The 13,097-nt window shown below is 45.7% G+C and overlaps 1 protein-coding gene across 1 annotated transcript in view; it reads left to right on the forward strand.

Annotated features, from left to right (window-relative positions):
- Positions 1 to 13,097, forward strand: part of LOC144771653 (uncharacterized) — a 945,479-nt gene that overhangs the window by 270,444 nt on the left and 661,938 nt on the right. Inside the window, exon 4 of the mRNA XM_078656010.1 lies at positions 1,109 to 1,150. The gene's annotated coding sequence lies outside the window, so the exon portion shown is untranslated. The remainder of the gene's footprint in view (positions 1 to 1,108; positions 1,151 to 13,097) is intronic.

Below are 13,097 nucleotides of genomic sequence, written 5' to 3' on the forward strand. Positions count from 1 at the left end.
CCTACTAATCCCACTAAACAAAGGACAAAAGGAAGAGATCAACATTCTAACTCACTCTTTGCTATAAACCCAGACAAAATACTGACTTACCTGATTTCTTCTTTCTATCGAGGATACAGGTGGACATGTACTCCAAAGGCCCTGCAGAAGAAAAGATGTTTTGTTAAATTTGAACCCTAAGGGCCTGATTCACAGAACTAACTTAAAACAAAATCCTAAACTTACTACTTTTGGTATTCACAGAAGGCATTTAGTAGTAGTAAAGTTAGGATTTTGTCTTAAGTCTGTCTTAAGTCTGTCCTAAGTTTGTCTTAAGTCTGTCTTAAGTCTGTCCTAAGTCTGTCCTAAGTTTGTCTTAAGATTGTCTTCAGTTTGTCTTAAGTTTGTCTTAAGTCTGTCTTAAGTCAAACTTAAGACAAAATCCTAACTTTACTACTACTAAATTCCTTCTGTGAATACCAAACGTAGTAGGACTGACTTAAGACAGACTTAAGACAAACTGAGGACAGACTTAAGACAGACTTAAGACAGACTGAAGACAGACTGAAGACAAACTTAAGACAAAGTTAAGACAGACTTAAGACAGACTTAAGACAAAATTAGGACAGACTTAAGACAGTCTTAAGACAAAATCCTAACGTTACTGCTACTAAATGCCGTCTGTGAATACCAAAAGTAGTAAGTTTAGGATTTTGTCTTAAGTTAGTTCTGTGAATCGGGCCCTAAGTCTTCCCTTGGTATTTTTTGGATAGGTTGTAGAATAAAAAGACCAAAACATTATTTCTAAAATAAAGCTGTGTGTGTCAACCTTTCTAGAAAAGCTCACAAATATGTATATTTATTTCAGAGGTTGTCTTTTATTTGTAACTGTTTGAGTTGTTAGATTAATTTGGTTGCAGTTCATCATGTGTTTTCCTCTCTTTATACCAGTTAGATTGATATCATTGATGTCTAGCTATTTAAGTCATGTTCATCAAGGCAAGAGCTTGTATTATACTGATTTGTAGTGTAATATGATCTGTTCTTTTATGCTCCCAAGTGAGAATGTTGCAAACTTGAGATCCCTTCATGAATAATTACATTTTCCCTTTACTTTTTATTTATACAGCTTTTTGAACACCAAGTCGTCATCGACGAGCTCAAACAACAGGTGAGTGTGTATGCATTGCTTCATGTTGAGCTTTCAAGTTATATTTAGGAGGATCTTACAGATATTGTTGACAAATCGGTGTGAACTGATTAGGACTTATGTGTACTTCTGATGATAACGGTTGATTTACAAGTATAATAAAGTATTACCATGACTCCACTTGAATAACAAGAAAGACACATTCACACAGTCATTAAACAAACGCCGACTCAACAAAGATCTTACCCAACACTGAAAGTGACAAACCAACAACAGAGGCTCATCCTTAGATGCCCTCCTTGCCCAAAATGATTTAATAAGCATAAACAACATTCTCTCAATCGACTGCTCAGACCATCACATATTTCTGCTTGACATCAACCAAGCCATAGCGCCTCCCAACAGACCACAGGAAACCCGCCAGTGGTGTAGCCTCCCCAAAACTAAAAAGGGTCAAAGATACCCCCACAGTATCCTGGTTCAACAAATACCTCAACTCTGAAAGAAGACAAGTAAGAACTGCTAAATGACTCTGGAGAGCTAATCCATCCACAACCTACCTTAACCAGCTCAGAAGAGAAAAACATCCTCAAAGAGAAAGCCACCTTTTTGCGGAGTTCCCTAGACACAGAAAAAAAACACCCCTAGGAACTTTTTAACATCACCAGACAACAAACCTCTAAACCTACCGAAGAAAACCCCCCTGCCTCAAAACTACAGCGTGACAGCTTGGCCAAATTCTTCAATGACAAAATCACTATGCTCAAGCTCTCCCTGGACTGTCACCCACAGACTGACTCCAGAAACTCTTCCCCCACAACAGAGATAAACCCAATCCATATCACTCCTCGATCCCCAAAACTGAGGCTCCTCCTCCAGTTTATACTAGTATCAACCAATACCTAAGGCCTTCCTCTGCACCCAAGAATTAGAATGGTTTCAAACCACCCACAGAGGAGGACATCTCCATGGTAAGTGCCAAATGCAGGCCCTCCTCTCACTATGCAGACCTACTCCCTGCTTCCCTGGCAAAAAGCCTCAATGTCACCTTAACCCCTCCATGAACCAAGATGCTAAACAGCTCCCTGAAAAACATGCTAATGCCCAAGGCCAATTATTATTATTATTATTATTATTAGGGAGTTTTGTAAAGCGCCTGGTGTACGCCTGCAGGCGTGTCCCCGCGCTATGAAAAGTGGGGTAAGCAGTCAAGCAGCCAGCACAACCGTCTACCGTCTGAATAAGTAAGTTTTAAGTTTTGTTCTAAACAAAAGTTCAGATGACTCCAAGCGTAACTCTGACGGAAGGCCGTTCCATTGCTTCGCTACCAGATATCTGAACGAACCCCCATACGCGCTTTCCTAATTTTAGGAATTTTCAGAAGACCTGTGCAGGAAGAGCGCAGAGACCTTGTGGGCTCATACCTGGTCACCAGGCTCTGTACCGGGGCAGGGGCTTTGCCACCCAAGATGCGATGACACGTGGCCAGGGCTCTGAATTCCACTCTGCTCCTAACAGGAAGCCAGTGCAAGGCCTGGAGTGCTGCCTTAGAGGAGGATCTTCTAGGAAGCCTCAAGATAAGGCAAGCAGCAGCATTCTGCAGTACCTGTAGGCGATTGAGAGCCTTTCCCGTGGCCCCCAGATACAGCAGATTGCCGTAATCCATACGAGCGGTGACTAAGGCATGCACCAGCGTCCGAGGAGCAGAAATGGGCAGGTAGTCCAAAACCTTTCTCAGAGTTTTTAGGACTCCGAAACATGTCCCCACCACACGTCCAATCTGGGGGCCGAAAGCAAGGTCAACATCCAGCCACACCCCAAGGTTCCTAGCTTCCTGGCAGGGGACAGGCGTCTCTCCTAGGCAGGGCAGCCACCACGCCGACGTCCACATTGATGGGCATCCCCCCACCACGAGCACCTCGGTCTTGCTGCCATTAAGTTTCAGGCAGTTGGCGGACATCCAGGTTGCCAGTTCTTGCATGCACACTCTGAAATTGTCCGCCATCAGACCGGGTGCGCGCGAGAGGGAGAAGACCAGCTGCGTGTCGTCGGCGTAGGACACCAGACGAAGTCCATAGCTTTCCACTATGGTCGCCAGCAGGGAGACATACAGATTGAACAGGGTCGGGCTCAGTGACGAGCCTTGCGGCACGCCCTGGCCCAATCCAATCTCCCTGGAGTAACACTCTCCCTGGCGAACCTGGAAGCATCTGCCTGTCAGGAAAGATCGAATCCACCCAAGCGCAGCCCCTGAAACTCCTCCCTCATTCAGACACTGTAGCAAGGTGGAATGAGCTACAGTGTCGAATGCTGCGCTTAGGTACAGGAGGATCAGGGCCATAGTCTGGCCCTCATCCACTCCCTGCCGTAAGAATTCTACTGCCATTAATAGGGCTGACTCAGTCGAATGCCGCGGACGGAATCCGAACTGCGAGTCATGGAGCAAGGAGGCTTCCTCGACAAAGCCCATGAGCTGAAGGTTCGCAATTTTTTCAGCAACCTTTGCCATATAAGGCAGAAGAGAAATAGGGTGAAGAGAAATAGGGCGAAGATTGTCCAGCCTATCATAACTAATATTGGGCTTCTTTTGAAGCGGAAGGACTACCGCACGCTTCCTGGCCTCAGGGACAGAATGAGTCCCAAAAGAGATGTTCAGAAGATGGTGGATGTACGGCTCCAACGTAGGCAAACTGCCCACCAAGCGCCTAGGGGTGGTAGGATCTTTTGGGGAGCCTGATTTTATCGAACCACAGATCTGAATGAGATTTTCAGTAGGCGGGGTGACAAATGCAGTTAACACCTGATGTCCCCCCTTACCCCACAATTCTCTACAATCTCAGAGGCTATGGTTGCTTGACTAGGGAAAGCCGAGTAGATAGTTGCCACTTTATTAGCAAAGAACTCTGCTACTCGGTTGCAGCTATCCACCATACAGAATTCCTCTGGGACTGCTGCAGGCTTCCCGACCGAGAGAGATTTATAAATTAAAAACAGTTCCTTCGAGGAATTTTCTGCCTCCTTAATCCTTATGTCAAAATGCAGCTTTTTTGCCTTTCTAATTAGTCTGTGATAGTTGCGCCTGCTTACAAGATAGTCCATCCTGGTTTGAGCAGCATAGTCTAATCTCCACCGTCTTTCTGCGCGTTTACATGCACTCTTGGCCGTTCGCACCTCAACTGTGTACCAAGATGCCGATTTCGAGGCACGTCCCTCAGATCTAACCGGGGCGAGCGGGGCAACCTGGTCTAGCGCAGCCAAGATGCGCTTATTCAAGTTCTTATTAGCTGTCTCCACGTCCTCACCCCCCGGGACACCCCCCCTCGTGAGTGCCTCACTAAATCTGTCTTGGGAGAAGTTAACCCATCTTCTTCTTGGATGATGTAGTGCTACCTGTTCCGGTATCCTAGTTCCCGGAATGTAGATCGAGAAGGGCACCAAGTAGTGATCTGACCAGGGAATAGGTACGGGAGTAGCAACCTCCACTTGTTCCCAGTTGGCAAAAATTGGGTCCAATAGGTGGCCCCGTAAGTGGGTGGGAAGTTTGCCTAACAACTCAAGTTGAAGCGCACTCATTGCTTTACAAAGGTCCCCGGCCATCTTATCCCCAGGATCGTCCAAGTGTAGGTTAAGATCACCCAACACCAGGAACTTATCCGTGCGCAGGGCAACCTCTGTAACGCCTTCGACCAGGCTAGCAACGAATCCTGCAGCTGGGCCAGGAGGCCTGTATATCAGGAGGCCCTTCACACTATACCCCCCGTTGACCTGAATGGAAAACTCTCCCGCCTCACTATTATTGATATCCATCGGCTCAAAATGGCAGCGTAAGCCCTGTCGGGCAACAATGGCTATCCCTCCACCTCTCCCTTTCGGTCTGTCTTACCTGATCAGGGTATAGCCCTCTGGAATGGCTTCGAGGGCCTCTGGTGAAGAGTCACAGTCCAGCCATGTCTCTGTAAGGAAGACTAGATCCCATCGTCTTTCACTAAGGAGATCATGGATGTCCAGTCTATGCCCACGCAGCGACCGGACATTTAGCAAGCCACAAACCAGCTTATGATGTTCTTTCTTAGCCGGCTTAGACCGGTCGAAAGAGAACTGGCAATGCTTACAACCCGTACTCTCATCAACCAGTACACTATGCAGACAAGATCTGCTAGTGCATGAATTGCGGAGGGACAGCAGGTCGTCTCTGCTCCAACATAGGTGACCCTTCTTTGGAGCAGGGGGCATGGCCCTGGACCACATTCGGCCGCGGACGGGCGCAGACGGGCTTGACTTAAGCGCGACTTCGGTGCACCTTCGTCGTGCCCGCTGCGCTCGCCCGCTGCGCGTTCGTGGTTGCATCCGCCTTTTATCCCCACAGCGTGAGTGCCTCAGGATCACTAGACCGCTAACCGCCCCCCCCCGCGCACCGGAAGTGTCAGTCTCGACCTTCCTCGCCCTCCGCGCAATGGTGCTAGCCACCGCGTCGGACCAGGGCGGGAAGGAGGGAAGAGATCAGCCCTCGGTGTCGGAGTCTATCAGGTAAGCCTGCAATTCAAATCCGGCAGAGCGCGTTTACCAGGGAAGCCTTAATCGCTATCCCGTGAAGCCTCTGTGCCAAAGTTATCCCAGCAGCAAGTTTTAAAAGTAGAAGTGCATTCGAATAAAACAAATTAAAAACTGCCTCAGCGCCGAGCACAGTGGCTGTAGACACTGCCTACTCACCACAGCGCGTCCGGCTCCTTCGGTGCCTTTTATCCCCACAGCGTGAGTGCCTCAGGATCACTAGACCGCTAACCGGCCCCCCGCACACCGGAAGTGGCAGTCTCGACCTTCCTCGCCCGCCGCGCAACGGTGCTAGCCACCGCGTCGGACCAGGGCGGGAAGGAGGGAAGAGATCAGCCCTCGGCGTCGGAGTCTATCAGGTAAGCCTGCAATTCAAATCCGGCAGAGCGCATTTACCAGGGAAGCCTTGATCGCTATACCGTGAAGCCTCTGTGCCAAAGTTATCCCAGCAGCAAGTTTTAAAAGTAGAAGTGCATTCGAATAAAACAAATTAAAAACTGCCTCAGCGCCGAGCACAGTGGCTGTAGACACTGCCACTGCCTACTCACCACAGCGCGGCCGGCTTCTTCGGTGCCTTTTATCCCCACAGCGTGAGTGCCTCAGGATCACTAGACCGCTAACCGGCCCCCCCGCGCACCGGAAGTGGCAGTCTCGACCTTCCTCGCCCTCCGCGCAACGGTGCTAGCCACCGCGTCGGACCAGGGCAGGAAGGAGGGAAGAGATCAGCCCTCGGCGTCGGAGTCTATCAGGTAAGCCTGCAATTCAAATCCGGCAGAGCGCGTTTACCAGGGAAGCCTTAATCGCTATCCCGTGAAGCCACTGTGCCAAAGTTATCCCAGCAGCAAGTTTTACAAGTAGAAGTGCATTCGAATAAAACAAATTAAAAACTGCCTCAGCGCCGAGCACAGTGGCTGTAGACACTGCCACTGCCTACTCACCACAGCGCGGCCGGCTCCTTCGGTGCCTTTTATCCCCACAGCGTGAGTGCCTCAGGATCACTAGACCGCTAACCGCCCCCCCGCACACCGGAGGTGGCAGTCTCGACCTTCCTCGCCCTCCGCGCAACGGTGCTAGCCACCGTGTCGGACCAGGGCGGGAAGGAGGGAAGAGATCAGCCCTCGGCGTCGGAGTCTATCAGGTAAGCCTGCAATTCAAATCCGGCAGAGCGCGTTTACCAGGGAAGTCTTAATCGCTATCCCGTGAAGCCTCTGTGCCAAAGTTTTCCCAGCAGCAAGTTTTAAAAGTAGAAGTGCATTCGAATAAAACAAATTAAAAACTGCCTCAGCGCCGAGCACAGTGGCTGTAGACACTGCCACTGCCTACTCACCACAGAGCGGCCGGCTCCTTCGGTGCCTTTTATCCCCACAGCGTGAGTGCCTCAGGATCACTAGACCGCTAACCGGCCCCCCGCACACCGGAAGTGGCAGTCTCGACCTTCCTCGCCCTCCGCGCAACGGTGCTAGCCACCGCGTCGGACCAGGGCGGGAAGGAGGGAAGAGATCAGCCCTCGGCGTCGGAGTCTATCAGGTAAGCCTGCAATTCAAATCCGGCAGAGCGCGTTTACCAGGGAAGCCTTAATCGCTATCCCGTGAAGTCTCTGTGCCAAAGTTATCCCAGCAGCAAGTTTTAAAAGTAGAAGTGCATTCGAATAAAACAAATTAAAAACTGCCTCAGCGCCGAGCACAGTGGCTGTAGACACTGCCACTGCCTACTCACCACCGCCAATCACTCCTCTTTTAAAAATATTCTGACTCAGACCCGCACTTTTCCAGACCCATCACAGACCTTCACTTCCTATAAAAAATCCTCGAGAAATGTGTTCTTTCCCAACTCAACCAGCAGTTGGACTCCAATAACCTATTTGACTCAAACCAGTCAGATTTCAGGAAGGGATGCAGCACTAAAACAGCTTTACTGAATATAACAGATGACATTCATAAATCCTTAGACAAAAACTGATGTTGCCTACTTGACCTCCTATACCTATCATAGACTTTCGATACAGCAGACCATAAGTTACTTTTGGACACCCTGCAACAACGAATTGGAGCAGATGGCACTGTTCTGCAGGGGTTCACCTCATTTCTGCATAACCGATCTCAACTAAGAAAAATCAACAACTCGATTAGTGGCATTTCACCCATCACCTGAGGTATCCTACAATGCTCATTCCTCTCTCGGATACTCTTCAACATTGACATGGAGCCCCTCACCGCAATTCTGAGACAACCAAATACTTCCAATCACCTTTATGCTGATGACACCCAGTTCTGCCTAGAAATATCTTCTCTGAACAACATTTGTGGACTTAACTCCACACTCTCAAAACTGGTTATCCCACAACCACCTCAAACTCAACCAAGAAAAAAACTGAACTTCTTGTCTTCTCTAACTACAGCCACTCACCACATGTCCACGAATGAATAAAAAATGTAGACTCCCTGAACTGCGCGCTTACACTAGCTGACTCCGCCAAATCTCTAGGGATCTCTCTGTACTCAAGAATAACCATGAACTCACACATAAGGTCCACTGTAAAGGGCAATTTTCATAGCTTAAAACTCCTCAACAAAAATCAAGCCCATTCTACCAACAAATTACCTGAAAACTGCAACACAAGCACTAGTTCTGTCCAGTTTACAATATTGAAATGCCACACTCACCAGAGCAGCCAAAGCACACGTAGCCCCCATGAGTGCCACCCTAAACGTAGCAGCAAGAATGGTCACTGTAGTAAAGAAACACGATCACATCTCCCACGCACTGCAAAATCTAAAGTGGTTACAAATCTAAGTACACTGCTACTTCAAAACTGCTTTTCTCACCTACAAAGCCCTACACACTGGTGTACCAGATTACTTTGCAGCCAAACTTGCTAAAGCAGGAAAATTGAGAAACCTAAGAAGCTCTAACACCCTTTTTCTCATCCTCCCCAAAAGACATAAACAAAAAGCACTTTCTCTGGAAACGCCCACAAAATCTGGAACTCTTTCCCAGTGCATATCATAACTAACCCCTCCTTCACGACCGCTAAGAGACAACTAAAAGAATTGATCCTCAACCAGCACCTCTATACTTCTGAAAAATAGCTGTTCAGTTGCACTGTGCAATCCCCACCTAGTTACATATATCCTCCTGCAAAGTCTACACAACAAATTGATGCTCAACTCCACAATCACAATACTTTATTACTGAATTAGAATGACTAGACCCCAAAATTATTATTGTACTGGAATTGACTTAGGACTGTCTAGAATCTGTGTTATTATTGTACTGTGACTGTGTGATATCTGTCGTTTATGTTGCTGTTAGGCGCTCTGATGCCCCTTCGGTCATGCCAGCGCTAAATAAAACACCTAGAATAAATAAAATAAAATAAATAAATGAGGCAGGGTAGACTAAATGATACTACATAAAAGGTGAATTATGTGGCTCAATAAGGAACATTTGGGGATATCACTTCTTCCTTATTTTGACATTTTTACACTTTAACACCACCCAGGGCAATGGTGTCACCTCTTTAGTACCCGTTTAAGACCTTAATGCACTGAAAGGTGACTAATCATTTTTAATAAAGTGCCTTCCAATGCGCCGCAAAAAGTCTCACTGTGTTTTAGTAACTTTTGATCCATTTGAACTAGAAAGCAATTTTTTATTACAATCTTCAAGTTATGGAGCTGACAATATATTATGTGGTAAATGCATTATTGTGTGGGAAACTCCACACGCACAGAATCATATAATGCTTTTGATTTGTGGACATTGCTATCTGATTTGTAAAGCGAGTTCACCAGCAGTCATTTCTATTAAGCTTCATATGTTGTTGAATATTCCTCAGCAACAGGAGAATAATCAATGATTCAAATAGTATATTTAATTTCCATAAGTTTCTATAGTATTTCTTTCCCTGACATGATGCAGTGTACCAATAGACTGGCTCTCGGTGATAATCTTATATTTGAATGTTATAGCTAGTTAAAGGATCTTCTCAAGGTTTCGGACTCTAATCCTGAAATATTCATACGGATTATGGACTTTGTGTTAGAATGAAGATGTAGGGAAACTTGTTTCAGTTTTGTGAATGGAGTCTTGGCTGAGGGAATTCACTTACATAGATCGGTGTGCTGCCTTGGCACAGAAATCATCTGTGCTGAGATGGGTTACACTCTAGAGTGGGCCACTAACCCTAATTTGACCCAACAGAAATGTTTCATTTACTCAGCTTGAAATGACATGTTCCTGTTCAAGCTGTTTGATAAACATCTCCTTGAACAACGGCCGGGCTGAAAAAAATCCAAATGTTTTACTTGACCTGCAGGTCTAGTAGCTTAAATAATCTACTCAACCTAATTTTAATGCTCTTGACCCAGAAACTGGTTTCAAATTATGTGATCCTGGGCAAGTTTTTTAATTCACTGAGACGCCATTTTCTTCTTTCTCACTAATGAGAGACCCTTCAAATACGCAAGTTCAGTCCGCCTGCTGTATAGAAAATGCTTTTGTTTGATTTAATAGATAAAACATTAGCTCCATATAGAATGCAAATCTAACCACATATAAGATACACTTGATTTCAGACTTTCCTCTTCGTTCATTAAATGCATTGTCATTAGGGCTCGGTCAAGAATGTCTCTCACATCATGTTTAAAAACTATAATTTTTAATAAATACATAACTAAAGCATAAAGTAGCAGCCCATTGTTATTTGCAATCAGCAGATTTTACATTGAAATGGTCACATTTATCACTGATATGTGGTTTTAAAACTATATAGTGTACAATGTTTGGAAATAAAGTTTCTGCAAATATTTGTCATTTGCACATCACCAAGTAAAGTTTTCTGATTTGTTTTTCTCCAATGTAAATCTTATAAAAAAAAGTTATTTTATAATTTCTGATCTACTTGTACTATTCATTCACAAGCTGTTCAAATGTTGTTTTAAAGAAACAAATTACATTTTACTGCATTTTGTTTCACAATTATTATCAGCACAATTGACAAAAAGCGTTAACTGTAAAAAGAGAAAGAAAAGAGCAACAATTAGTAAAAAGGCAAACTGACATTTGACCTCTTTCCTTGAGCAGTTGGCAAATGTGTCAAGATAAAACAAGATTTAAAGGTGTTTTAATTGCTCATTCACTTTCTGAAGGAAGGAAACACCAGTTTCTTCCAGCTTAAGTGTACTTGCCAGCAGGGTTGACTAAGTGCTAAAAGTAGCTCGACCTGCTAAAATTTCACTGGCAAATGCAAGAGGGCGAGTGGATTTTTCGAGGCCTGAAGGGGGAAACTAGATCTACGGTGGTAAAGATTAATATTCCCCCTGTTACATTGAGTTTTTATCTGAATTGATCCAAAGTTAGACATTCATTGTCTTCATCTATTACACTGGTGGTTGAGGATTTAAATAACATAATTAATCCCCTTCTTTTAGATAGTCACCTTAGTAATTTATTAGAAGCTTGAGGGTCCCGTACACATCTTTTGGGAAATTTTCAAATGGGAAACATCCTTTACCACAAACTGTCTTTACAACTCAGTCACTACCCCTACTGCGACATTACCACAAGTTCCTTTATTATTATTATTAAAGGAGTTTATAGAGCGCATGGCGACGCCATCCCAGCGTGTCCCCGCGCTGTGGAGATAGAGGGAGCCGTGACCAAGGCCAACTAAAGGGTGAACAGATAAGTCTTTAGCAGTTTTCTAAACTTAGTTTCTGTGTCCGCTAACCTGATGTTGACTGGAAGGGAGTTCCATTTTTTGGCCGCTAACACTCTGAAGGAGCGGCCTCCCATTCTGGCTTTTTTTGCACAAGGAGTTATAAGTAGACCAGTTCCTCTAGAGCGGAGAGTTCAGCTAGGCTCATAAGAGAGGGCTAGGTCCTCCAGATAGGGAGGGACAGTGTACGAAGTGATCCTATAGCACATTAATAGCGCTTTAAATAAGATCCTTTTTCTTATAGGTAACCAATGTAGAGCAGCCAAAGCTGTCTTGGAAGCTGCTCTTTTAGGTAGTCGAAGGACCAGACGTGCTGCGGTATTTTGAAGAACCTGCAGTCGTTTGATGTTTTTTTCAGTAGTTCCTAGGAGTAGCACATTGCCGTAGTCTATCCGGGAAGTCACTAAGGCTTGGGTCATGGTTCGTCTGGCCTCTAAGGGGAGAAGGTCCAAGGTGCGGTTGAGATTCTTCAATACCCCGAAGCATTTTCCCACTACTTTCTGAATGTGGCCATCAAAAGATAGTTTGGGATCAATCCAGATACCCAAATTCTTAGCTTCTTCACAGGGAGTAGGTAGAGGGCCAAGACAAGTTGGCCACCAATCTCTAGTCCAGCTTGCATCATTTCCTCCTATTACTAATACCTCAGTTTTGGAGCCATTGAGCTTCAGGCAGTGTTGATTCATCCAGCCAGCCAGATCCTGCAAACAGGTTTTGAAGTTGGCAGCTGACGTGGTAGGATCTTGTGATAAGGAAATGAGCAGTTGGGTATCGTCAGCGTAGGATACTAAATCAACACTGTATGATTTCACCACATCAACCAGAGGTGCCATATATAAGTTGAACACGGTGGGGCTCAGGGCAGAGCCCTGAGGCACCCCCTGTTCTAAGGCTATGCTGTCTGAAAAATAGGTTCCCCTCTGTACCTGAAAACTACGGTCAGTAAGGAACGCCTTCAGCCAGCCCAATGCCGACTTGGTGACCCCGGCTTTGTTTAGGCACTGTAGCAAGATGGAATGTGCTACAGTGTCAAACGCGGCACTGAGGTCCAGCATAATGAGTGCCATAGTATGACCCGCATCTGCACCTAATCGTAGGGTTTCAGTCGTTCTCAGAAGGGCAGTCTCTGTGGAGTAACCCGACCGAAAGCCCGACTGAGAGTTATGAAGAAGATTGTTGTTTTCCAGATGGGCCGCTAGCTGTTTATTGGCTATTTTCTCCGCCACCTTCGCTAAATAGGGTAGCAGGGAAATGGGGCGTAGGTTTTCAAGGGTGTCTTGGCTCACATTAGGTTTCTTTTTTATCGGGAGGACAATTGCTTTCTTCCATACTTCCGGAAGTCTGGCCGAGGCAAAGGAGACTTGGAGCAAATGTCTGACGAATGGTTCCAGTACCGTCAAGCTCGCTCCTAATACCTTAGGGGGAGCCGGATCACGGGGAGAACCTGATTTGATGCTTTTACATATGCTATTGAGTACTTCTTAGAGCGGTGACCAAGAAACATTGTAAGCATGTCTCTGTGGCGCTAACTCCTTCCCTTTCTACAAAATCATGGCCAGATGTCATATTACCAGAGAAAGTGGCATAAATATCTTTTATCTTACCAGAAAAGTAGTTAGCAATTTGATTACATGTTTCCACAGAGTCAGTTAGGGAGGTATTGTCATTGGTTATTACAGAGATTTCTTTAAAGATTTT

Source organism: Lissotriton helveticus, chromosome 8 (genome assembly GCF_964261635.1).
Source record: "Lissotriton helveticus chromosome 8, aLisHel1.1, whole genome shotgun sequence".
In the NCBI taxonomy this organism is placed as follows: Eukaryota; Metazoa; Chordata; class Amphibia; order Caudata; family Salamandridae; genus Lissotriton; species Lissotriton helveticus.